The sequence below is a fragment of the Heptranchias perlo genome, chromosome 38 (assembly GCF_035084215.1).
Source record: "Heptranchias perlo isolate sHepPer1 chromosome 38, sHepPer1.hap1, whole genome shotgun sequence".
NCBI lineage: Eukaryota > Metazoa > Chordata > Chondrichthyes > Hexanchiformes > Hexanchidae > Heptranchias > Heptranchias perlo.
Window position 1 is genome coordinate 12092799 of NC_090362.1, and position 25356 is coordinate 12118154.

The following is a 25356-nucleotide window of genomic DNA, read 5'->3' on the forward strand; positions in this document are numbered from 1 at the left end:
AAAGGTTAAGGGAAGAGAAATGTTCAGGTTATTTACTAGATACTGGCCGAGATTCCGATTTAGGCAGAGTAATTGAATTTAACGGAACACCGAGACGAGACCCTGAAGGCAGATAACAGGTCAACTAAATTGTGGTTAGAGACAGCAAGTTATATTTGAATACATTTGGCCGCTCCGATTCCAGACTCCATGTGATTAATTTTTACTCCCTTCAAAGCCATTGCAAAATTATTTATAGAGTCTGAACTTTCTGGCTTGTGATAATGGATTGTATACAGCGAAAAAAAACTCTGCTGCAGCACTACAAATCAGTAATCTCACTCTGACCATCTCCGTGATGTCTTTATCCCTGGGTTTTGCTGTTGGAATAATCCTGTGTGTATTCCCCGTGCAGCAGCTCTCTGGAACTAGTATCAGCCAAACTCCTTTTATGAAGCCCACTGCAAGGGTAGTAGAAATCTCTAATTCTCTCCTCCAAAAGGCTGTGGATGCTGGGGGACAATTGGAGCTTTCAGGACTGAGATCGATAGATTTTTGTTGGGTGAGGGTATCGAGGGATACGGAGCAATGGCAGGTAAATGGAGTTGAGGTACAGATCAGCCATGATCTCATTGAGTGGCGGAACTGGAGGCAGTTCAGAGAAGGTTCACTAGGTTGATTCTGGGTATGGAAGGGTTGTCTTATGAGGAAAGATTGAACAGGTTGGGTCTATACTCATTGGAGTTTAGAAGAATGAGAGGAGACCTTATTGAAACATACAAGATTCTGAGGGGACTCGATAGGGTAGATGCTGAGAGGATGTTACCCCTCATGGGGGAATCTAAAACTAGGAGGCGTAGTCTCAGAATAAGGGGTCGCAGGTTTAAGACTGAAATGAGGAGGAATTTCTTCTCCCAGAGGGTCGTGAATCTTTGGAATTCTTTACCCCAAAAAGCTGTGGGCTGAGTCATTGAATACATTCAAGGCTGAGTTAGACAAATTTTTGATCAGCAGGGGAGTCAAAGGATATGGGGAAAGGGCGGGAAAGTGGAGTTGAGGTAAAAATCAGATCAGCCATGATCTCAGTGAATGGCGGAGCACACTCGAGGGGCCGAATGGCCTACTCCTGCTCCTATCTCTTATGGTCTTATGGGTCTGAATGGCATAATCCTGTTCCTGTGTACCTAAAGGTTATGTGGTTGTTTTACCCTTCCCCTTTGTGCAAAGGGGTTGATTCTGGCTGGATTACAGTTCTACAGCTGTTGGCAGGGCTCAGGGACCTTGTCCAAATGGCTGTGCCATGGACTAGGGACAGAAAAACATCTGCCAGGTTCCTGCTAGGATCACTGTTCAGTGACCCATGCTAAAAAGCACCCGACGATATTGGGAGAAAAGAGAAGCAGGAGCACCTTTGACATGCTCCACCATTCTAAAGACTGTTACCCCTCACTGTCTGAGCTAGGTATGAAGACTGGCCACTCGGTGAGGTACCAGAGGGATTCCAGTGTACATGGAACCCCCTCCTCCTGGGAGAGTCGGCACCTTCAGGGACTGCACCCCAGTGAGAGAGAGTCGGCTCCTTCAGGAGAGGACATGCGAGGGAGAGAGAGAGAGAGAGAGAGAGTGTCTGCCTGTGTATGTGTTATTTCTAACAATTTAATCCTCTCTAACTGGATTTTATAAATCTGTTGTGTGAGAAGTAAAACCTATGAACGAGGGGCAGAGTTGGAAAACTTGAAACTGTAATCTGATGATCACATTTTTATGTATTAAATTTGATAAGAGTGCACACCAGGCATTCCAGCAAAACACTAATCCTTCCTGGGAAATCCCACCAAGGACCTTGATAGCCAACAGCCTCTTTCCTGGTAACACAATCCCACCATAAACATATGCACTCATTTCATCTCCTGCGAGAGGGTTTGGCAGAAGTGCTATCTGATCGTTAAAAGTTATCAATACTCCAGAATATCCATCATTCCTCACATCGCCACTGTTCTACCCCAGCCTGCTGCCCTCCAGACACAACCCTTAGTCTGCTCCTCCCCCCGCCCCCCCCGTCCAGTTCCCCTCCTCCGACCCCTGCATCCTACCCCCTGTCCCTCCTTAAGTTTGAGAGCTATCAGGCCCAGGAGTGGTACAATCATCAGCCTCTGGCAGAACTTGCATATAGTCATAAAGGTATATTTCAAAGTCAATTCAATTCGAAGTGATCTGCTCTGAGCCAGATTCTGGCCATCAATGTTCAGGGTTTTCCATTAAGCCCCGGTACTGTAGCATTTTAGATCGTCACAGAGCTGCAAGGTAAAAGAGAGAGTCCAAGGGCCGAGTTTCCTTTCCAATTCGAGAGCTCATACATTGTATCAGAAGCCTGACGCACACTGTCCTTCAATATCAACGCAGTAAATCTTAAAATGGCCACTCACACACACACACACACACACGCACGCACGCACGCACGCACACAATTCACTTGGTGGCTCGATTGATGGGAAAACTTGAGAAACCCAAGTGAAAAGCCAATGCTTGTATTAGAGGACAGCAGCAAGAGAGAAAAGACAAGTTAAATGGAGCAGTGATTGAGTGACACCATGGTTTAAAAGACTGTAGATTGAGGGGAGAAGGAATGAGGAGCTGCACAGATTTTAATTCCTGGGAAAAATAAATGAGGAGTTGGAGATGATGCAACGAGTATTTCAACACAGTGAGGCTACAGGAAGGACGAGGGGTGTTTCGAACTTAGGAGGGACAAGAGAGGAAAATTCAGATGAGCGTTGACCATTAGCTATTGCTAAAACAAATGTGACCTCTTGTCTAGAGCAGAGTTATCCTGGAGCTGGATTCAATCATGTTACAAAATGTTGCTGTATTCAATGTGGAAAGCAGGAGGGCATCCTGCCCCTCTGATACTAGAGGAGGGCGAGAAGTGGAGAGCATTTGGGTGAAGAACATATAAAGCTGCACTTAGTCATTATTCATTAAATAGTGTACTATAAAACAAATCAAATCAGATAGAGGTCACAAAAGGGAGGAGGATTATTTGAAGGGCAAGTGTTAATATATTCATCCACACAATTACACAATGTTCATGATTCACAGGCTTTGATTGTTGTGATGGTATGTTGGAGGGCAATGGGGTATCTTTTATATTTGTAATATTGTAGTGATTTAATTAGCTGCCTGTTCATTGACCTAGAAAGATTATTGAAATACTGAAGCATTTGTACTTGGGAGCTGTCTGAGGTTTTATCCTAGAAATAAAAAGCAAATTACATATTATAAAAGCTTACATTATATGAGGAGATACTGGATGAGGTGGTGGTTTAGGCTGGAGGAGGGGTTTGATTTTGTGCTCAAGGTGAGGGATGTTGGTCCTGGATAATTAAACACTTTTCATTTCAGGCACCCGGTGTCAGTATCAAATACCCCAGGGAGATTAAAGTGGTCTCTATACTTTCCCATCAAGCACCAACAGGTCAGATAGAGTAAAGTGTCTCCTTCTGCACTAGTGTGACACTTTTATCACTTCTCTCACCAGCCAACCCGAAGCTCCTCCGATGACTGCAACCTTAGTGCCAAATTGGTCTTCCAGCTGAAGGTGCTGTCCGCGACCGAGTGTTGCCACCTGACACACTCCAAGGTGCAGGTGGAAGTGCTGCAGGACACACTGAAGCGAGGTGCGACCTACGCAAAGGCTCTATGGGGAAAGGCCACCGTTTAGAGCCCTCCCGCCGTTGTATACCGAGGGGCTGGAATCAGGGGAAAAAAAAACCCTCGGGCAGAATGTAAAATGATAAATAAACGTAATGAAATGTACTGTATCTGTAACCGGTAATGACTAATGCAATGAGGCACCCTAGGGTGCCATGAACTGTATTTACAATGTGTAGTGCATAACTGCTTTGATTGCACTGGGACCAATGAACTGTACTGTGTGTACCACTGCAAATTGTAGGGCCTGTGTTGTATTGTTTGAAGCATGACTTGAAATTGTATTGTATGTACCTTTACAAATTTTATGAATAAAGTTTATTTTGGAGATATAAAAAAAGCCAAAGGGGAGTTTAGGAAGAGAGTTCCATAGTACAGGGCCACGATGACTGAAAGCTCTGTCACCAATGGTGGGGTGTGGGTCAGGGGAAGGAAAGCCACATGGTAGTTCAGACTCAAGAGTAGAGGTTGCAAACTTCAGTATAAGGCTGGAGGAGGTGGGTGGAGCCATGCAAATAAGGACAAGGAGTTTGACAATCAATGCACGGGAGTGTAAAGAGCCAGTGAAGAATGCAGTGATGGGACTTTTTTTTAAAAAAATGGGACAGAATGCAGGTGGTAGAGTCGGGATGAGTTGGAAGTATTTTTGTTGGAACCAGGGAGGCCATCTGTGAGGATATTGGAAAACAAAAAAAAAAATCAAGCCTGAAGGTGACAAACGTGTGGGTGAGAGTTTCAGGAAAAGTCGGGGGGCAAGATAGGGATAGACAGGGATAATGGATGTTTTGGAGGTGCAAAATTTCTTCAGTCAGTGCTGTGGACAGGACAGAAACCAAACTGAAAGAATTCAAACAGAAAGTCGTGGTGTGTTCAAGGATCAAAAGAGCAGAAAGAGGTTGGAAACGGGACTGTAGTTGGAGAGCTTCAAAGAGTCACAGGTGGGTTTTTTTTAAGGAAGGAGATGACAAGGAGTTTCGAAGATAGGGTAGTGCCAGAAATAGGGAGCAGTTAATGAGACGACATAATCCAGTTCTCAGGAGCTGAATCAGGAAGGGTTTGAGCGAGCAGGTAATGGGGGTCTAGTGAGAGTAACCTGGTGAGGGATGGAGGGGGAAATAAGGTGAAGCTGTAGTGTATTCTAGGTAAGGGAGGCTGAGCAGCTTTTCTCAATTTTGGAGACAAAGAAAGCCACAAGCTCCTTGCACCATATCAGAGGTAAGGACGGACAAGGTTTTGGGGCGGTGGGGAGGGAGGACAAAGGAGAGAACTTGTTGTAGAGTGGAGAAGCTTGGGACTGCCTTTACCCTCCAGGCGATGGTGCTTGAGGTGGATGAATGGGACAGTCGTGCACCAAGTGCACTCCCACCAGCAACCCTCAGATTTGAGGTTGCAGAGGTGAATGTTGTACTTGAGGATCTGACGGGGTTGGAGACTGTGCAAGATATGGTGTGGGCAAAGGTTTGGAAAGTTGAGATGAGGCTGCCGTTTAGTAGACCAATAGAGGGGAGGGGCCAATGAGCAGAGGGGAAGAGGAGAGGCAGTTGTAGTTGCAAAGGGTGTTAGTGAGGGAGCTGGGCGGTGGGGGGGTAATTATTTCCAAGGGTGAACAGCAAAGATGGATGGATTGTGAGGGACATGAGGAAATGACCTGTATATGGACCAGTAAAACATGATAATAAGCATCTTCAGTTGTCCAATTAAGTGTGTACAATTAAAGGCAATGATAACTCACTATATATCCACAACCCTCATATTGATCTTACACACCTCATTGAGGGAATGGTTTCATCTCAGTTTTCAGCTGTCAAGGTGGAATAGCTAGCAACGTCTGTCTCTACCAACTAGCCATAGTGGGTATGGGAGTGGCATGGATTGACTTTCCACAGTTTTGCCCCCCTCCTTTTGGAAAATCACCTCTCCTTGATGCTTCCCTCAAGGGGCAACCAGAATCAACAACTCCCCACATAGAGGGTGTCAACCTTCATCCCATCCACCCATTGTATTCTTAGCTTCTTTGACCTCTTACAAGGTGTTCTAGCACGACAGAATTATCCAATAAACCAAGGATGCTCCTACAGTAGAAGGTTGGAATAATCCCGTTACCCAACAAGTAAAGACTGCGTATCAGCGAAGACCAACAGACAATGGAGTACAAATTTAGAACTGCCCAGCAGGAAGTCTTCCTGAATCCAAGGTGTGGTACCCCTGTTATCTCAATTAACAAAACATCAATTTAGTTGGGCATCTGCACAACTAATGCTTCAGCTGTGATTGGCAAGTGGTGACAAAATATGCCAATCTGGTCATTATTTCTGCGTGATGACAAGCTCAATGTCAGAATGCTGAGGTCAGGAAAAGGCTGGTTAAATATTAGCAGTGCCAACCATGCAGGGGCACCACACCTTGGATTCAGGAAAACCATTCTTTTTATATGTTCTTATAATTGAGGAAGTGTTACTCAACACATGATGGGTTCTGGGCTGCCTCAAGCCTTTAGTATGGAACTGAGCTTCCAGGAGTCTTGTGGCATTGAACAAGTTCCAGCCCAACTTTAGGCTAACAACCTATCATTCTGTGCAATCATCATTCAAAGCATTTTGTCACAATGCTTCCTTGCTCATACAGGGCTAGGGTGAAAGAACTAGTGGTGGCATTTACTGTGCATCTATATGGATATCCGTTTTTTCAGCAGGGTAAGGATTGAAGTGGAAATCTGTGGGGTTTTTTTGTCTAACCAAATGGAGTCCTAGTTCATTCAGCAGGGCAAGGGTTAAAAATCGATGACTATTAAAACCACAGTGACATGCAGATATAGCAATCACTGATCCCTTCTGAAGAACACATCAACACGAGTGAAATACGCAGCCAACACTTACTGAATAGGATAAAAATGATACAATTAAGGGACCTTTATTACTGCAATCAGAGTTGGCCTGAAGGCAAGAGCCTGGATTTCAGACTACATTCATTGCTTATCACCCCTTTTATAGCACTGGGACCATCTCCCTAATGACACCAATGTCACCATGTTCCAAGAAAAATAGCTCCAACTCTTCAACGAGTCTCTGGAGATGAATATTGTAACTTTTTTTTTATGATGTGAAATTAGCTGTCTCGGCTTCTGCACAATTTATAGTTGCAAGAACCTTATATATCACACAAGCTGATGGCAATAAAATGTGCAGTATATTTAGCAATTTAAATTTTTGTCAAAATGCATTCGGTGCTGGTTAGTGATGCATTTGATTAGAGTTCATTATAGATTCAACTATCTCCCTGGAAAGTCTACCCGTGTCCCAGAATCTGATCACTTCCCTCCCACAACCCCGACATTCTATCCATCTGCAAGAGGAATGTTGGTACAGGTCTATCAAAAGGATTTAGGTATATTAAATTATTCAATTTAATTCATTGGAGTTTAAGCAATCACTTCTATCTGATTGGCTTATGCCCTTATATATCAGAGCCTGGGATGTGCCCAACATCCTTTACAGTGGATACAACCTTTCATCCATTCTCAGTCACTGGTCACTGCACTATGGGGAAGTGGATCCACAGTACAGACATAATTTGATGTCCCCTTTTCCTGAGACTTTGTCTAGTCGTCAGGTCAGACTGGACAATTAGTTCCAGAGTTGCAGGGCTGTGACACTACAACTTAATAAATCAGACAATACATAAATACCAATCAATTTAACACACATTGAAAAAAAAGCACTGAGAAACCATAGATGGCCTTGCTGACCATCTTTAAATGATGGGAAGTGTTTTCAGGAGCCAGGTCATTACTCCTGCTCAGTCCGTCTACTTATCAATTACTCACCATCCATTATCTCCACTCTTCTTTCAGAAGGTCGTGGATTCAAGCCCCACTCCAGAAACTTGAGCACAAATATCTAGGCTGACACTTCAGTGCAGTACTGAGGGAGTGCTGCACTGTTGGAGGTGCCGTCTTTTGGATGAGACGTTAAACCAAAGCTCCATCTGCCCTCTCAGGTGGATGTAAAAGATTCCATGGCACTATTTTGAAGAAGAGCTGGGGAGTTCTCCCTAGAGTCCTGGCCAATGTTTATCCCTCAACCAACATTACTATCAGCACCTTCAGGGACTGTACCCCAGTGAGAGTCAGCACCTTCAGGGACTGTACCCCAGTGAGAGTCGGCACCTTCAGGGACTGTACCCCAGTGAGAGTCAGCACCTTCAGGAACTGTACCCCAGTGAGAGTCAGCACCTTCAGGGACTGTACCCCAGTGAGAGTCAGCACCTTCAGGGACTGTACCCCAGTGAGAGTCAGCACCTTCAGGAGTGGAGATTTTTAATTTTTTTCCCAAATTGAAGAAAGGAATCAATAGAAAAATTTAATGCAACATATCTGAAGGCAAGAATCTCTCACTTGTCTGACCTCTGCGCACATTGAAGAATGAAGCTGCACTCACAGCCTCACGCTTGAGAGCTTTTTGTTTACTTAAGGAGTCCAGAACAACATTCTAAACAATATTTGTATTTGAGAAGGGAATTTAAAGCACTGGTCTCACACAGTAATTTCAACTTGGTGTGTCGGATGCTGCGTATCTCCTGACAGTGAAGGCCTCTGCTGTTTGCTCACCTGGTCTGTATGATCCCATTTAACAAGCACCAGCACAAGAAATGCTGTTCTATCATATCATAATGAAATATTTATGGTGTAAACAGGGGTGGGGGATGGGAGACTCTGGGATGGGGCTGTGAGAATGCAAAGGTTGGCAACCGTTGAGTGGAGGAGAGGGGAGAACAATAAAAAAAGGAATTAAATAAATCCAAATCACGGGATAAATTCTGAAAGAGCTTCCCCGATTACTCCCTGGGTAAATGTACCACTCAACAAGCAACATTCAATGGTCTGTTAGCCAATATCAGCCAGGGACAGCAGTTGGGGGCAATGCAATTGGGCTCACTTTGTGGCTAAGGAGGACAAAGCAAAATCAGCCAGGGTTCTTGCTGCAGATCAGTGTCCAGTGGGAAGCTGCACATGGGTGGATGCTGGAAAAGGAAATGTTCAGGCTTGGCTGTGAAGCTCTTCACAGTTGAATATCTCGCCGGCACCTATTGTCTAGGCCGACCCTGAATGGCCACTCAGCCATGGTACTGGAGCCCACACCCCAGCGAGTGTCAGAACTTTCAGGGGGGAAAAAATAGAGGGAAGGGATAGATATAAATAAAATTCCAAAGCAGCAATTGGAGGCTGCTACGTATCTGGTGTGCCCTAGGGATGAGTGACAAGTGTTTTAACAGTGGCCATATCATCCATGCACGGTTACTAACGCAGGCTGCTGTCTGCTGCTGATAGCTAATACAGCAGGTATTATCCACCATACCAAACACACAGGCCAAAGCCTGGGCTTCTTTCAGACAAAAATCAAGTTTTATTTTTACATTCAAGAGCTGCTTTTGAAAACAGAAAGATGGGAAAAAGAGCAATTAGTGGGATATCGCAGACTGGAGCTCTACATATGCAGATGACCTCCCTTCGAACAAAGGTCAGGATTGGGCATTTGTTCAACATGTGCTGCACAGTCAGAATATTCTGGATTGACAATAGCAACATATTTTCTGAATCATTGGAGCGTTTGATGTGCGACTGCAGTGTTAAAACGTCTTGCTCAACTCTTTACAGAACACTCGTCCCAAATTGGTGTTAAGGGACTGGTGTGGTCACTAGTGTTGGCACCACTCGCATCGGTGTTACTAGTGTCAGCGCTAACACTGAATTATGATGTGGAGATGCCGGTGATGGACTGGGGTGGACAAATGTAAGGAAATGTAATGCCATTTTGAGTTTCTTTCTGCCTGCCTGTGTAAAAGACACAATGTATATCGAGTGTACTGGGACGTGCTGTTCTCCGTGACTGGCCTGTTTGAATAACAACGACACCTTTTGATTGGTGTGATGCTGTCCCAACATCGTATAAGATATGCGATTTGAGAACCTTTTCATTCACTCACCTGACGAAGGGGATAATCTCCGAAAGCTTGTGATTTTAAAATAAATTTGTTGGACTATAACCTGGTGTTGTAAGATTCCTTACTGAATTATGACACAGAGCGGCTCAAAACAACATCCTGATTTGCAATCCCTCCCACAGCATAAACCCGGCCTGCTCTGCTCAGATATTCCCCGATTTGCCAGTCAGTAGTTTAGTGCTCGTTTGCAATTTGGTGGAGATGGAGATGTTTAAAGGGATGCCTCCTCCATTTTGGTTCTGTCACAAAAAGCCTCGTTGCGGTGTCAGCTTTGGCCCGATGTTGCCAAGGAGACAGCCTAATGGGAGGCACTGCAGAATGTGACTACTCACCTAGTGGAGAGGGAAGCCCACCTCGGCACTGCCCTGCAGAATGCCCAGGACTGAGGACGATGGTGAGGCCAGCGAGGACACACCCAGTGTCTCTGATCACATTCACGGCCACCTGTGTCCAGCCCTTCAGCAGGGAGTGGGTCAGCAGAGTTTGACCCCTCATTGGCCAACTTCTTTTGCCCCCAGTTTCCACCCCTGAAACCACCTCATGCTGGGATACGATTTCCCCAGCTATTCTATCATGTGGGCTATTACAGGCAAGTCAAATTCCATTCTTCCCCAATATCCCTCCTTATTCTTGCACGCCCCTCCCCCACCCCCCAAAAACTCATGGGCACTGAGCCAATGGCTGAAAAAAAAGAAAAAGACTTGCATTTATATAGTGCCTTTCACAACCTCAGGATGTCCCAAAGCACTTTACAGCCAATGAAGTACTTTTGAAGCATAGTCGCTGTTGTAATGTGGGAAATGCAGCAGCCAATTTGCACACAGCAAGATCCCACAAACAGCAATGCGATAAATGACCAGATAATCTGTTTCAGTGGTGTTGGTTGAGGGGTAAATATTGGCCAAGATACCAGGGAGAACTCCCCTGCTCTTCTTCAAAATAGTGCCATGGGATCGTTTGCATCCACCTGAGAGGGCAGACGATGCTTCGGTTTAACGTCTCAAGTGGAAATACGGCATCTCTGTCAGTGCAGCACTCCCTCAGTGCGGCACTGGGAGGTTAGCCTGGATTTCATGCACAAGTCTCTAGAGTGGGACTTTGAACCCACAATCATCTGACTCGGAGACAAGAGTGCCATCACTGAGCCACGGACCAGCCACCACAGCACACCCCAGGTAATCAAGCCTGGGACCACCATGTTCTGCACAGCTCAGATCACGGCAGGTGGTGTATTTACCCGCTGAGCTTCAAGGGTTTGCTCCAGGAAATGCCAACTTTTAAAACGATTCCTTTTCCATGAATGAATCTTTGTTCTTTCCAAAAAAAACTTTGAAACCAGATTTTTAAAAATAAATTCTTTGCAACTAAGCAGAAGGTTCCACAGTATGGGAGAAACACAGATGGCGAAAAGGAGAGAGTCAGGAAGACGTATTTTTAGTAGCCTCCTTGCCTGCAGTGGAAGTTAAGAGCTTGCTGCCCGCACAGTGGTTAAACAGTCACAACGATTTCACCAAACCCTTCAGCTAAACTCTCGAGTGTAAAAGGCCAAACAGTCCTCACACCTCGAGAGGCAGCTTTGCATTCCCACTGTCCTCGTCCAGGGTTTCTGGCGCAGAACGTCCCTCTTCGGTCTGTGTACGTATTGCTCAAAGGCACTGCTACTTGGATTGAACACATTTCAGCTTCACATCCAGATCAGCTGGCCCTTCACTCCCCACTGTACTCTAAGCATAGGCTTCAGGCACAGGGCACTCCACAACCCCACACCAGTCAGAGAGAGAGAGAGAGAGAGAGAGAGAGAGAGAAAAAAATAAGAGAAAGAGGAGAGGAGAGGAAGACTTGCATTTATATAGCACTTTTCATGACCTCAGGACGTCCCAAAGCGTTTTTATTTGGCAATGAAGTACTTTTTGAAGTGTAGTCACTGCTGTAATGTAGGAAACACAGCAGCAAATTTGTGCACAGCAAGATCCCACAAACAGCAATGTGATAATGATCAGACAATCTGTTTTTTCCAGTGATGTTGGTTGAGGGATAAATATTGGCCGGGTCACCAGGGAGAACTCCCCTGGTTGTGACTTTGCCAAAGTCATTTTACTCTTCACCTCCCTCTGCCTTCCCTTCCTGTGTCCCAGCACAGGCTTCTAAAATCAGAGCTTGGCGACATCTAACCACCACCTCATCTTCTCTGGTACTCGTTTTAACCTTTGGCCTCGGCCTTACACTTCTCAATTTCAAAATAACTCAGCCTGCAGAGTGACCTACACAAACTGGATGCAATAGCAACTCCGTGAAAAGCAGAGGTAAATACTCTGCCACTCTTAAACTGGGTTTTACTTCAAGGAGGCATTTACTGTACATGCGCGTCTTGTAACCAGGCTCAATAAAAGCCGTGATATCTGGGCCTACATTAATAAAACTGACTCAACTGATTGATGCACATAATTAAAAACTGTTCTTTGAAGGAGAATTTCACGCATGTCTGACAGTGAATAATGACTCTCTTTGCTTTCAACGAACTCGATATTCTTTGTGTTAATAACCCTTGCGCAAAGGTCTCCTCTGTTCAACACATGTTTAATGCCATATCCACCGACAACAAACTATTTTTCTCAGCCACTCACAAAAGTTGCCACTCTTCACGTGATTCTAGTGCAGGATATTTGACCAAGAGGGGTTCCACAGCCAAGCCCTATCCTGGTCCGCACCCAATCTTCACACACATGGACACTGGGTTCCCCTCTCAAAATCAGGGACGTTGAAACAAAGTGCAGCATCCCCACTGCTAACAGCTAACGTAGCACAGACCTACATATTGGCTGTCCCTACTCTGTGCTGCATCTCGTCTTCCCCCTCACTGTATTCTAACAACCCCATTCCATCTCCTCCGCCTCTCCCTTTGTCGCTTTCTCCCTCCCTCACTAACCTCTAGACTGATCTTCCCTCCCTCTCTCCATCCCTCTGTAGCCTGGGTACCCCCCTGCTCCTCCCTCTGTATGCGTATGCTGCGTCCTAAAATGTAGTTCCAGTGTGAAGCCCATGCTCAGGTTCTGGCCATATCGGCACCCAAGTCAGCTGACCCTGCACAATAGAGTGGTCAACTCATTACAAATATTTAGTGACAGTCCCAATGTGTGATGCCTGACCCGCTGGGCATGCCCCATGGGTCGGGGGGGGGGCACTGGGAACTCATAATCCATCATAGCCAAAAAGTCTCCATTTTTGTTACTACACTTCCCCTCTTCCAATAAAAGACCAACTTGCATTTTTATAGTGCCCGTCACACCCTCAAGACATCCCAAAGTGCTTTACAACCAATGAAGTACTTTTTGAAGTGTGGTCAATGTTGTAATGTAGGAAATGCAGCAGCCAATCTGTGCACAGCAAGGTTCCACAAATAGCAATGAGATAAACAATCAGATAATCCATTTTAGAGATGACTCAGTGGGGAGCACTCTCGCCTCAGCGTCAGAAGATTGTGGGTTCAAGGCCCACCCCAGAGACTTGCAGCACAAAATCCAGGCTGACACTCCAGTACTGAGGGAGCGCTGCACTGTCGGAGGTGCCATCTTTCGGATCAGACATTAAACCAAGGCTCCCCAGTACAATATAGACCCAGCCAGTCTGCCCTCAGGTGGACGTAAAAGATCCCATGGCACTATTTGAAGAGGAGCAGGAGAGTTCTCCCCGGTGTCCTGACCAATATTTATCCTTCAACCAACATCACTAAAACAGATTATCTGTTCATTATCATATTGCTATTTGTGGGATCTTGCTGTGTGCAAATTGGCTGCTGCGTTCCCTACATTACAACAGTGACTACACTTCAAAAAGTACTTAATTGGCTGTAAAGCACTTTGGGACGTCTTGAGGGTGTGACGGGCACTATAAAAATGCAAGTCTTTTTTTCTCTGCATCTTTCCAGACAAGTGCCTCCAGTAATGTGGCTGTTGACTGGCACCAACTAGTTTTCCAAACGCAAATCCAGACAGGACAGTCAGAGTTAATCTCAGAATATTGATGATTTCACACAACACCCTCTCCTTGACTCAGTGCCATTACAAGACTATGAAGAGATTTTAATTAAATGCGAGAAACTTGATCAAAGTGCGACCTTGGTATCGGTTGCCTGCTCCTACTGGTAGATTTCAGCACCTTGACTTTGCTGCCAAGTGGTTTATTTTGTCTAATTACCTGATCATTTGCTGGCTCTATCTATAATTAACTGCACATTACCAGCGCGAGTGTGTGTATATGCGAGGCAGTGAACAGAGAAACATCGCCTATTAAACACATGTAAGCACACAGAGGGCTGAACACTCAACCAGATAACTGCAGCTCCATTAAGGCCCTTTTACATTGTTGAACCAATTTCTTTGGAGTTATGAACCTAGCGAGGGCTTCTCTCGTGTGTCTGAGGGGAAGAGGGGTAACAAGGCCAAGCACCTTCCTTCCTGACTCCTTCCGTTCCCCCTCCACCCACCACCTAAAATCGCACGCCAAATGCTGCTAGAGGGAGTCCCTTCTGTTCATGGCCATCAGCTGTTTTGGTTGGAGGCTGAGTGAAAGCCCCTCTCCAGGAAGCCACTGCCATCTGAAACATCAGCCTCTTCATACAATGGAGTCATCTCTGACCACACTCTCTCCATCAGAGGCACAGAGGGGGCATGACATGTCCAGGTGTGTGAAGGAATCAAAGCTCCCAGTCAAGATAAGGCATGTGGGAAGAGTTAAGCTATCCGGCCCTTAACAGGTTTATATTGCAACAGCTCCACTCAGTTGGTAGCACTAACCCCGCACCCCCCTCCCCGGGTCAGGAGGTCGTGGGTTTAAGGAGATTAAGCTCACAGTCTAAGATGACACTTCACTGCAGTACTCAGATGAGAGATTAAACCAAAGCCCTGTCTGCCTGTTCTGGTGGACGTAAAAGATCCCATGGCACTATTTGAAGAAGAGCAGGGAGTTCTCCCAGTGCCCTGGCCAATATTTATCCTTCAACCAATACAGATTAACAGGCCATTTGTATCATTGCAATTGTAGAAAATAGCAGCCACAATTGTCTGGATAACAGAGTCACTGCGATTTTAAGTAATTAATGTGAAACGCTTCATGATGTTTGAGGCATAGGACGCGGCTGTGCCTCAAGCATCATGAAGCAGTAGTGTAGTGGTTATATTACTGAACTAGTAATCCAGACAGTAGGAGTTCAAATCCCACCATGGCAGTTTAAGAATTTGAATTCATTTAAAAAAAAATCTGGAAATAAATTTTATTGGGTAAAGAGCAGGGGAGTGGGACTAATTGGATAACTCTTCCAAGAGCCACGGGCACGATGGGCCGAATGGCCTCCTCCTGCACTGTAAGGTTTTGGGCAACGGCACTGTACAAATGGGCGATAATTAAATATAACTCGTTGGCTCCCCCAGTGGCTGAGTTGGTAAATGCAGTATCTGAGTGATACTGAGGCAGTTTGAGCCCATTCTGTATTGAGTTCACTTATCTCGGGCACAGTTGGCCTCAGTGCTGCTGAGCTAGTGGGGAAGGGCAAAAAATAAAATTCAGTCAGGGTTCTCTCTCCTTATTACGAGCCAGTTACAACAACTTGCATTTATATAGCAGCTTTAACATAGTAAAACGTACTGAGGCGCTTCACAGGAGCGATTATCAAACAAAATTTGACACCGATCCACATAAGGAGATATTAGGGCAGGTGACAAAAAGCTTGGTCAAAGAGGTAGGTTTTAAAGGAGTGCTTTAAAAGGAGAAGAGGGGCAAACAGGTTTAGGGAGGGAATTCCAGAGCTTAGGGCCTAGGCAGCTGAAGGCACGGCCGCCAATGATGGAGCTAAGCAAATCGGGGATGCGCAAGAGGCCAGAATTGGAGGAGCGCCGAGATCTGAGAGGGTTGTAGGGCTGGAGGACGTTACAGAGATAGGGAGGGGCGAGGCCACGGAGGGGTTTGAACACAAGGATGAGAATTTTATTTTTTAAGGAAAAAGTGTTGCCGGTCCAGGAGCCAATGTAGGTCAGCTGAAAAGTGCTGGTGTGGCAGTAGGGGACAGGATTGGGCTCTGCTTAAGACACCATGGTTAAACAGACTCTGCTTAGGGCTCATTCACAGAGAATGAGCAGTGAGGTACTGGAGGTGGCCAGTGCCTGTGGAATTGTACCCCAATTAGAGTCAACACTTTCAGGAAAGGGAGGGCAGGGAAACAGGAAATCAACATGGGCTTCAGTCGTCTCAAATTCAGAAAAACAACCTCTTCGCAAACAACCTGGAAACTCAGCTTCGAGTGAGTCAATCCCGTTTACTCTGCTAAGCAGGTAATTTACTTTCTTCCTGTGGGGCCTCATTATCTCCAAACTTTATTCGGACCAAGGCACAGCACAATCGTTTATCATAGAATTAGCTCCAGGAAAACAAAACAACAAGTGTGGGGGGGGAAAAAAGCAACTTAACTCGCGGTTTTATAAATGAGGACCGTGTAAATCATCTGTTACAGAGCACAGCGGGGAGGGAAAGGGGATGGGATCTGAACGGGGGAAAAAAATGTAACTAACTCTTGTACAGAGAGCTCCTTATTAAAGATAATATCTGGCAGCAATGGACTCCCCACTGACAGGGAAAGCAGACAATGCTTCAGTCCCATCCAATCCAGGCAGGTGGTCAGAAAGAGCTGAAAACCTCATTTGAATCAATTACCAGACGCAGTCAGAAGAGGTTTACGTGCATCGAGCTCACTGCTATTTCCTTCTCTTACTCCTATTGATCCACCTCTCCACAAACAAGGAGGGTTCAAATAGACGCAGACTCTAGATATCTCAAGCTCGAGATGATGAGCTTCCCATACAAAATCTCAGGACTGGTCACCACAGTCTCGCCGTTAGCAGGAGATGTTACAGAAATAGACACTGCTCCCCCGCGTCTCTGGGCCTCCATCCGTGCCCTACCGAGCTGTGGGGTGCTGCCAGAGCTGGGATTAGCCGAATTAGCCGTTCCTTCTCTTCAGGGGAGAGGAAGCAGAAAGAGGAATGCCACTAGAAAGCAATGATGTGGAGATGCCGGTGATGGACTGGGGTTGACAATTGTAAACAATTTTACAACACCAAGTTATAGTCCAACGATTTTATTTGAAATCTACAAGCTTTCGGAGGCTTCCTCCTTCCTCAGGTAAATGTCAGGAACTCCTGACATTTACCTGAGGAAGGAGGAAGCCTCCGAAAGCTTGTAGATTTCAAATAAAATCGTTGGACTATAACTTGGTGTTGTAAAATTGTTTACAACTAGAAAGCAAGACAGTTAATGAAAGAAGCCAATTAAAACTACGAGGATGTGCACTTCTACTAGAACTATATCAATGCCATCCGAAGGGTCTTGTTTCTTTTCCTTGTGAGGAGTCGCCTAGCCTCTTGCAGCAACAACTTGCATTTATAGTAAACCATCCCAAGGCACTTCACGAGAACGTTATCAAACAAAAGAAAAATTGACACCGAGCCAAAAGGAGGTAGTAGGACAGGTGATCAAAAACTAGGTCAAAGAGGTGGGTTTAAAGGAGGAGGAAAGGGGTGGAGAGGCAAAGAATTCCAGAGCTTAGGGCCTAGGCAGCTGAAGGCATGGACACCAATGGTGGAGCGATTAAAATCGGGGGATGCGCAAGAGGCAAGAATTGGAGGAGCGCAGAGATCTGAGGGTTGTAGGGCTGAAGGAAGTTACAGAGATAGGGAGGGGTGAGGCCACAGAGGGATTTGAACAACTTTCTAGGGTGGCACCATCTGAGCGATTTTGGTACAGCATGGTCCAGCATTCTTGATAGCAGCTCTCCACCACAGCTATCCTTGGGTCTGGGGCCCCTTGACAAAGGTTAGTGACTAACATTATCTCAAAATGACCAAAGGACACAGATTTCTCATCTACATACACAATCCAGATAGTTAGAATGTCAACATCCTTCCCATCACAGGCTGCACTGGGTAAGGTCAGGAATTCTCTCTCAATATAGGGTTGCCAACATCAGGTCGGATGTATTCATGGACTCATACAGCACAGAAGGAGGCCATTCAGCCCATCGTGCCTATGCTGGGTCTTTGAAAGAGCTATCCAATTAGTCCCACTCCCCTGCTCTTTCTCCATAGCTCGGCAAATTTTCCCTTTTCAAGTATTTATCCAATTCCATTTTGAAACTTACCATTGAATATTCCTGCAGGTTTCATCACATGACCTTCTGCCTCCGATAATCCCGCCCAGTCCCAATATGTTTACAACTAATAAACAAATGTGTTCAAAGAAAATGAAAAACAGACTAAGCGCAGTGTCCAAGGGCTGGGCGTTGGGACCACCACTGTTTTAATTTATATCAATGACTTGAATACAGCATCTGAATGCAATTGGTGACATTTGCAGATTCCACCAGATTGGACCGGGCAGTGGGAGCAGCTCAGAAATAGCAGGCAGAATAATTGCAGGTGAATCTGAATACAGACGAGTGTAAAGTACTGCACATGGGAAGGAAAACTGGGTGACGCACGTAGTCTATGAACAATGTTGAGGTAACCAAAGATAATATTGATAAAAGACCCAATGTTAATTGTATGATTTCTATCAATGAGTGTTAATTGTATTCAGGTGATGGGTATCAATTGGGGGCTCTCTGGTATCTTATTTATAGGAGAGCTGATCTAGGGTGTGGGTGGGAGTGTATATAAGGGGAATCTCTGAATAAAAGCTTGGAAATAACTAATGACCAGGCTGTAGCATTCCATCCTTCACATGGTTTTCCATTAATAACACTCAGGAATCTTAGTAGATTCGACACATGTCCAACCCATGCAGAGCAGCAACCAACAAAGTCATGAGGATGTTGAACCACAGTCAAACCAGTAGAGCGCAAATCAGAAGAAATCATGATTCCTGGGATGGCAGGACTGTCTTATGAGGAGAGATTGGGTTGACTCGGCCTGTATTCACTCGAGTTTAGAAGAATGAGAGGGGACCTCATTGAAACATAAAATTCTGACAGGGCGAGACAGACTGGATGCAGGGAGGATGTTTCCCCTGGCTGGGGGGGGGGGGCTAGAACGAGGGGTCTCAGGATACGGGGTAGGACATTTAGGACTGAGATGAGGAGAAATTTCTTCACTCAGAGGGTGGTGAACCTGTGGAATTCTCTACCACAGAAGGCTGTGGAGGCCAGGTCACTGAATATATTTAAGGAGCTAGATAGATTTCTAGACACAGAAGGCATCAAGGGGTATGGGGAGAGAGCGGGAATATGGTATTGAGATAGAGGATCAGCCATAATCATATTGAATGGCGGAACAGGCTCGAACGGCCTATTCCTGCTCCTATTTTCTATGTTTCTATGATCAAACTCTACAGGGTTCTGGTCACAAGAAACAAGGGAGACATCAGGCACTGGAGGCAGAGAAGGGAAGGAAGCATCTGAGAGGTGATCTTATACAAGATAGTAACAGTATGGAAAAGGTTCATTTGGATTATTTTAATGTGAATCGCACGCATAGGATAAGGGGACACGGGTTCAAAGACAAATTTAAAGCTGATATCAGGAAGTTCTTCACAGTGATTAATACAGGGAATGGACTCCAGAATAGAGTCACAAGAGGGGAAAACCCTGAAACCATTTAAAAGTCAATTGGATGCTGCACTGGGAGAATATACGGCCTTTCTGGATGGAAAAGGAAAAATTTCCAGGGCTATGGGGAAAGAGCAGGGGGGTGGGACTAATTAAATAGCTCCTTCAAAGCACAGCACAGGCATGCTGGGCCGAATGGCTTCCTTTTGTGCTGTATGATTCTAGGAAACTAAGTGGGGTCGATCTGTAGACACCATGTGATGCACTAGGCACAGCTATGGGGGCAGGGCTGTCCTGCCTTATGGGGCAGTGGCTCAAATCTCAAGGTCCAGGAAAAGACGGCAGCTCTGGGTAATCCCCATTGTCATACAGAAAATCAAATGGTTTAGTACCAGAAACTGTTCATGACAACATTCTGCTTCTACAATCAACACAAAAGGTATCGGAATGAAAGAACATTCCCATCCGTGAATCAGTGGCTCCTTGAATGACTGAAATCACGATCAAGCTGTCCAGGGTTCTGGTCAGACCACATCTTGAACTGTGTCCGGTTCTGGTCACCAAGAAACAAGGGAGACAAAAGGTACTGGAGGCAGAGAAGGGAAGGAAGCAAAAAAAAAAGGACCAGAAATGATCTCAGCAGAGGGAGATCACAGAATCAGATCCAACAGCAGGAAGCAGTTAAAGGAGATGGACATTTATCTGTCTGGTTTCTGCACAGACTTACCAGGCTGATCGATTCACTTATTACCCCTCCCTGACTGGCACCCGCCATGTGATTCACTGACTTAATTGGCCATTCATTACACTGTTGACGCATCCATAGTTGTTTAAATTACTCTCGTGTGACAGGGCAACTCATTTATTGTATGTGAAACGGGATGGCCCAATTGTGTGCCTTTCCCATTCAGGGCCCTGTCCCTCCCACAGCTCAGCTGGTAAATGGCCCAAGCGTCAATGTGACAGTGACGATCAATGGACAAATCATTGGAAGACACAGCACATTGATTGTAATGGGGAGTCAGAACAGAATCATCGTGTGGGGCGAGGGGGGGGGGTGGGAAAAGCCAGGTCCAAATCAGCGACGTTTGGCCGTTTCTGCACAGAGAAACTGATCAGCACCCACGCTGCATCATTGGCCTCAAATGTCCTGATTTTAAAACAGGGGCCCTTTTCTTTCCCCCTCCTGTGTTCAGTGATGTGCAGGCATTAGTTATTCAGGTTTTTTTCCAATCAATGTTCAACAGCAGTGAAGCAAACATTGGAACTCAGCGACTTGATCCTGGCCCCACCTCCCGACCCTTGACCCCCACCCCCACAAATCCTTCCCCACTTCCCGGCCACTTTACCCCTCCCCCACCTCGACCACGCCCCCACCTCCCATCCAGGATTGGACTTGAAAAAGGTGGCCACCCTAATCATCATGGTTCCAGCGAAGGCCTCAGGCTTCACACTAGCTTGTTTCCCCTTCAGCAGTTGGGCTAGTTCTCCCTTAGATTCAGTAGGATTTTTTTTGTGGGAGGAACAAGTGAGGAGCTGACAGAATTTACAGCACAGAAACAGGCCATTCGGCCCAATTGGTCTATGCCAGTGTTTATTCTCCACACGAACCTCCTCCCTCCCTACTTCATCCTATCAACATATTCTATTCCTTTCTCCCTCATGTGTTTATCCAGCTTCCCCTTAAATGCATCTACGCTATTCGCCTCAACTACTCCTTGTGGTAGTGAGTTCCACATTCTCACCACTCTCTGGGTAAAGAAGTTTCTCCTGAATTCCCTATTGGATTTATTAGTGACTATCTTATATTTATGGCCCCTAGTTTTGGACTCCCCCGCGAATGGAAACATCTCTATACGTCTACCCTGTCAAACCTTTTCATAATCTTAAAGATCTCTATCAGGTCATCCCTCAGCCTTCTCTTTTCTAATGAAAAAGTCTTTCCTGATAGTTATAGCCTCTCAGTTCTGGTATCATCCTTGTAAATCTTGTTTGCACTTTCCACAGTGCCTCTATATTCTTTGTAATTCGGAGACCTTGCCTTTGCAATCGGAAGCACCGTGGTTGGGCATGTGTAGGTTGGCTTTCTAGCACTAAATTCACAAGCATCACATGTAAGAGAGTGCCTGAACGGGACAAATAGCCCAACATGTCCCAGCACTCCCTGAACCCAAGCTGCACCAGATCTACAATAACTGATACAAGTTGGTTCCTTTCTTCAGCTCAGTCAATTCCATGAACCAACCAGTCAGTTAATCTCTGTTCCCAGAAACACCAACTCCAAGGCTCACTGCTATTGTGTTTCCCAAGACAAAGGGGAGAAATCCCATAGTAATTAGTCACACTAATTACAATTTATCTTCTCCTCCTTGCGCTAAAGTGACTCCAAGGCCGTCTCTTTCTGTAGGTTAAGTAGGACGTTTATTCCACAGATCTCTCTTCTGGGAGTTGGCTCATTAACAGTATCACCATGAGCTGGGTGATAGTACTTTGTGCTCAGATTCTAGCGGGGATGGGATTGGCAAGGACACATGTTGAGGCGTTGCACAGGACTGCGTTGGATCGAGCCACTCTACTGCTTCAGGATCCGACCAGAGTACGACTTGCCACCCATTAGTAATGGACGTTAAACCCAATCAATGTCTTTTTCTTAAAATTCATTCTCAGGTTGTGGGTGTCACTGGCAAGGCCGGTATTTATTGCCCATCCCTAGAGATATAACCGAGGGATTTGCTGGACCACTTTAAGAGTCAACCACGTTGGTGTGGGATTGGAGTTCCATATAGGTCAGACCGGATAAGAATGGCAGGTTTTCTTGCCTAAAGGACATGAATGAACCAATTGAAGGACATCCTTGGGAATACTGCCCCACAGAGTGATTGGACGTGGGTCTGCGTCGGTGATTCCCCTATATGGTCAGCTCCTGATTTCACTCAATCCACTCTGTGCATCAACTGGAATTGAGGGCCATCATACAGGACAAGAAAAATACTGCAGGCCCAATGGTTCTATTTTAAATTGGGCCTCCCTCTCACTGAGATCACTCTCCCTCCTAATCTCATTCCCACACTAACCCACCTTTTGCTGGAGAGCAAGAAAAGGAGGGAACAGCCCCGACTCTCCACTCAGTCACTGTCCCAAAACCAGGCACAGCATGAATGGAGACCCAAGAATATAGGGCGCAGGTCGGTGGACAGCCAGAGGTGAAGGGGAGACAGGTCACGAATAGTCCCCTGGCTGCCTCGCGTACCGCTGTACTATCACCTTATACACTCTACACAGCATTCATCCTGAAACACACAACCTTCTGACTCAGTGACAGTGATACCAACTGAGCGAGACTGACATTCAATGGGAGAGGTTGACAACTTTTGCCTCAGCTTCAACATTGAGCGATCCCAGGTACAGCAATGGTTGGATGGAGGTTAAAGGCTCCACCGTTCTGACCCAACAAAGTGCCTTGACCCTAACTTCAGAATTAATTAGGCACCAACCGTGACTCAGTGGGCAGCACTCTCGCTTCTGAGAAGTTCGCGGGTTCAAGTCCAGAGACTCCAGCACAAAAAATCGAGGCTGACACTCCCAGTGCAGTACTGAGGGAGTGCTGCACTGTCCGAGGTGCTGCCAGCCCTCTCAGGTGGACTTAAAAGATCCCATGGCACTATTTGAAGAGGAGCAGCGGAATTCTCCCTTGTGTCCTGGCCAACATTTATCCCTCAACCAACACCTAAAAAAAAGATGAGGTCATTATTTCATTTCTGCTTGTGGGAACCTGCTGTGCGCAAATTGGCTGCTGCGTTTCCCACCTTACAGTGAATACATTTGTACTTTATTGGTTGTAAAGCGCTCTGGGACATCCTGAGATGGTGAAAGATGCTGTATAAATGCAAGTTCTTTCTTTAATGGGATCAGGCTGACCTGCGGAGCTCCCTCCTGCACTGGACGGTCTTTACAAAACAATAAAAATTAGGAGAAATATTTTTGAAAAACCTCAAGGCGACTTTGTACGTTGTTAATGCTGCACTAGAGGGAGGCAAACACGGCCCATCGACCCCAGTCTAACTAGCAGCGAGAGAGAGATTAATTAGGACACACAATCTCTACTCTTAGGGGTGTCAATAAGGGGAGTAACATCAGCTCCATTTAAAAATAAACTGGCAGAAATAAACAGAGGACAGGACTGTCAGTCGATATTCCACCTGCCGTCTGCTTTTATCGGCCTGTGAAAGCTGAGGCCCGACTTGTGCTTCGGAGAAATGTTAAGGTTATAAAAACGTCACCGATTATTGATCATTCTGTAGGACTCGTCCAGGAGACATCGAATAATTATAAAACCTTCCTCCCCCATAAAACACAAGCTATCTGCTGCTACAAGGACAGACCGCGAGATAGAATCAGAGGCTGTCGACTCGACATCATCAATATCGACAGGATAAATATTTGGAGCAACTGTGTTGCTGAGGAGCTTGTCGCTTCAATAACAAGCCACAAAATATCCTCTCCCATCGGCTTGTGCTGGAAATGGACAGCTCGGCGTGGAGAGAAGCTATAATTCAGGGGGTCTCGTTTCCCCCCCAGTAGGGCTTCTCCCAGTAGGTCTCATTCACACTCGGAGACAGTGGAGTTTGTCGCGAAGCACTTCTCGCGCACAGCCCGCCCGCTGCCAAACACAAGGACAAATTCAGGATGCGGCGCTCCCGCAACGCAGACTCGATGGATGGGAGTGCGAGCGGCAGAATCAGAGCTCCAGGCTGAGAGTCCCATCTCCCACTCCGGGAGCACAACTGGCAGAAAGTGCCCAGAGAACAACCTGACTTCCCCCCACGGTGGAGACCCACATTGTTTTTTTTTGTGGGTCTTCTGAACTGCTGGCAGACTCTGCCACTCCTCTGCTCCCCGGAACAGATCGTGAAGTGATTGTAATTGCAGGACTATGTTCACCTAAACAGACACAATGACTCAAAAGCATCTTTTCAAACACCCGTTTGTCTCACGTCTGTGTGAACTGACCTTTACATATAATGCAGTGACTTCTTCCCCTGTGAGCACTGACACACTGCCCAGGACCCCCCCCGCGAGCACTGGCACGCTGCCCGGGACCCCCCCGCGAGCACTGGCACGCGGCCCTGGACCCCCCCCCCGAGCACTGACACGCTGCCGGGGACCCCCCGCGAGCACTGACACGCTGCCCGGGACCCCCCCCGCGAGCACTGACACGCTGCCGGGGACACCCCGCGAGCACTGACACGCTGCCAGGGACCCCCTGCGAAGTACTGAATATGGAGTATTTTACCCCTTTGTTCCTGACAACGCTGTCCTGCGTGAAGTACAGAATACGTATATTACCCCCAACTCGATGAATAGCACATGGTTCTACCCACACCAATCACAGACCAAGGATCCTCTTGGTCTGTTTGGACCAATTGTAATAATAAATCTTGACTGATAGTACGTTTGACAGATCTAAGCCACCTCATTACTTCCTGACACCAATTCCTGCAATCTTACAAAATCTGAACCAAATTTCAACAGCGGAGGCTCTACGTCACAAGTCAACCTCACCCGCAGGTTCCAAGCTCCGTTACCTGTTTGGATGAGTTACTGGTCTGTGTGCCAAGCGTTCAGAGGACAAGTTTAATCTCTGCTCCCCTTTCAGTTCTTACCTGCTAACCTCCCAAGGCGTCTGGGCTTGACTGGGCTGTTCAGTCCACGCAGGGGTTGCCGGGAGACGCAGTGGGCAGTAGTCCAAATCTCAATCAGTCGAATATTTTTAGAGCAGTGAAATCTCTGCAAATCACAGGGTCCATCTGGGAAACCTCACTCCAGTACACCCGGTAACACAATCTGTGGGGAAGAAATTAAACTGAAGTGTTGAACTGTTCTAGACAGAAAAAAAAAAGGTCCTTTTATACGCAGTGTCGGCTCTGGGAGAGTTAGTGATGCCCAGACTGTGCGCCGATCTCCTACGTTCATTGCCTGCCTCCTCCACCCAGTAACAGCTTGCAGTTATATAGCACCTTTAATGTAGTAAAACGTCCCAAGGCACTTCACAGGTGCGTAAGCAAACAAAATTTGAC

At 46.2% G+C, this 25356-nt stretch overlaps 1 long non-coding RNA gene across 1 annotated transcript in view; it reads right to left on the reverse strand.

Annotated features, from left to right (window-relative positions):
- LOC137304626 (uncharacterized) overlaps positions 1-24981 on the reverse strand; it is a 183589-nt gene extending 158608 nt beyond the window's left edge. The window contains exon 1 of the long non-coding RNA XR_010958597.1: positions 24943-24981. This is a non-coding gene — a long non-coding RNA (uncharacterized lncRNA). The remainder of the gene's footprint in view (positions 1-24942) is intronic.
- Positions 24982-25356: the final 375 nt, after the last annotated feature.